General features: G+C 54.9%; 1 protein-coding gene across 1 annotated transcript in view; it reads left to right on the forward strand.

Moving 5' to 3' along the window:
* Positions 1–2,594, forward strand: part of CYTL1 (cytokine like 1) — a 76,340-nt gene that overhangs the window by 870 nt on the left and 72,876 nt on the right. The gene's annotated exons all lie outside the window — the stretch shown is intronic.

Here is a 2,594-nt window from a genome sequence, read left to right on the forward strand (position 1 = left end):
GGTAGCACAGTGGTTACACGTTAGGCTGCTGATGGCCAGGCCAACAGTTCAAAACCATCCGCTGCCCCTCGGGAGAAAGGTGAGGCTTTCTACTCCTGCAAAGTGAGACGGTCTTAGAAGCCCCCAGGGCGGCTCTGCCCTGTCCTGCAGGCCCACTAGGAGTGGCCATGGACTCCGAGTCAGAGAGTTTGTTTTGGGGGGTCAATATGCTCTGCAGACAATGGGCCAAATGAGCGTTCTGACCCTATGGGAGATGGCAGAACAGCCTCTGTGTGCCCCAGAGACTGGAACTATTCAGGGGAGCAGAAAGCCTCGTCTTTGCCCCGCTTTCTCCCACAGAGCAGCTGCTGGTTTTGAACTGCAACAGACCCGAGGACCCGCCCCACCGCCAAGCCCCAGGGGCTGCTTCAGTGCGCTGGTGGCTTTATTCCAGGGGTCCGGGGGAGAACCTGTGTACCCCAGATGTCTGCCTGGACTCTTTTAAGAGGCAGACCCCAGGGCCCCAGCAAGGGGACATCTGGGGACCCAACTGGCTCCTCTGGCTGAGGAATGGGCACCGCCAACAGCACTGTTGCATCCCTTCCGTCCCTCCTGTTAGCCACACTGGTCTTGGGGGTCTACGTTCTGGGGTACTCTGGGCGCACCTCTGTTACTCTGTTTTATTTTCAAAATGGAATAACAAGTTTTCTTCTTGTTAAGAAAGTGCTAGGTATGTGCACCTGTGGGCAGAGGCTCAGAGACACCCCCACCCCACCCCACCCCGGCAGCTCTACTGTGCCCTAGAGGCTCGCTATCAGCTATCAGTCGGGGCCCACTGGACGGTGGGGAATGGTTTGTTTAGTTGTTTGTTCTGGGAAACTGCACCGAGACAGAGAAGACGATGGAGCTGACTTGCAATTCCATCCCCCAAAGGGACCAGGTGCTGGAGGGCTTTGAGGCTGCCAGCCAGCCTTCCAGCCTTCCCTCTGGTAGCTGGTCGTGGGAGCCCTGGCAGCAGAGAAGGCGACAGGTTGGGCTGCTGCCCCCCCAAACTCAGCGGTTCAAACCCACCGGCCACTCTGAGGGAAGAAGATGAGGCTTTCTACTCCTACGGAAACTGAGAGCCTCAGAAATGCGCAGAGGGCAGGTGTGCCCCGTCCTCTGGGGTCACTGTGAGTCTGCGCAGACTGGGTCCATGGCGGTGAGTTTTATCTTGCAGTTGTGAGGTGCTGCCCAATAGGGACCCCCACACGCAACAGAACGAAATACTGCCTGGTCCTGCACATACCTCGCAACCGTGGCTGTGTGTGAGCCCTGGTTAGGAACCCAGATGCTCGCCAAAAGGCCATTAGCCAGTCACTCTGGGGGAGCAAGATGGGGCAGTCGGCTTCCATAAAGACCACAGCCTTAGAGACACTGTGACTGTCCCACAGGGTCACTGAGTGGGAGGAGATTCAACTGCAGTGGAATACACACACACAGGCACATCCATGTACACATACACTCGTACGTATCCGCGTGTGTCTATGTGAGCATGCGTGTACGCACATACATATGTTCACATAGACACACAGATACATACCTGTGTTTGCGCATGCATACAGACAAATATATATACACAAACATGCAAGTGTGTAAGCATGCATACGGGAAATGCTCCGTCTTAGGCTGGGTTGACCAGAGAAACAAATCTAAGGACACTCATATATATGTAAGAGAGATTTTTACATCCAGAGGTCTTTATACATCAAGCAAACATCCCAGCCCGGTGCGGATCAAGTCCATAGGTCCGATACTAGTCCATCTGTCCAACTCTAGCCCATAAATCCCTCTCTGGACTCATGGAACCACATGCAAGGGTGCAGGAAGATCGTAGGCCAGTGGATGCAAAGTCTTATGGATCGAGTGGTTGTGGGTGCCTCTCCAGAGCTCACACAGGACTGCCTGGAAGGTGACGGCAGAGAGAGAGTGGCCGGCCCGACTCCAGGGAGCCATTGATCCTGGTAGCACCACCAAATGAGGCCATCAAGCTGTGACCTGATTGACAGGATAAACTCCACCCATCTCTTAAACCCCTCACTATCCATGCTCAAAACGTCTGCAGGTAGAATTCACCTGGGGCCCCTGGGAAGAAAGAGCTGGCAAGCAGCTTTTGAAAGGTCCTAACCAAGAGCATCCTTCGGAGCAGTACTGACTGGACAGCAACCATCCAGTCCTGTTGCTGTTGCCGTGAGGAGCCATTGAGTCAGTCCTGACCCGACCCATAGTGACCCTGTGCACAACAGAACCCAACGCTGCCCATCTGCGCCAGCCTCACAAGTGCTCTGAGCTTCAGCCCCCTGTTGCAGCCACTGTGCCCGTCCATCTCCTCGAGAGCCTTCCTCCTTGTCACTGTCCCCCCACAGCACCCAGTCTGATGGCTTTCTCCAGGGTCTGGCTTTTCCTAACGACATGTCCAAAGTGCGTGGGGCAAATCTCATCATCCTTTCCTGTAAGGAGCATTCTAGCTGCAGAGCTACCTTGCCCAACAGAGATGTGTTTGTCCTTTTGGGCAGCCCACAGCACTTCCCCTAGTCTTCCCCAGCACCATCATTCAGATGGCTGGTTCCTCTTCC

The sequence above is a fragment of the Echinops telfairi genome, unplaced genomic scaffold (genome assembly GCF_000313985.2).
Source record: "Echinops telfairi isolate 266 unplaced genomic scaffold, ASM31398v2 ScPeMD7_28;HRSCAF=97, whole genome shotgun sequence".
Classification (NCBI taxonomy): Eukaryota; Metazoa; Chordata; class Mammalia; order Afrosoricida; family Tenrecidae; genus Echinops; species Echinops telfairi.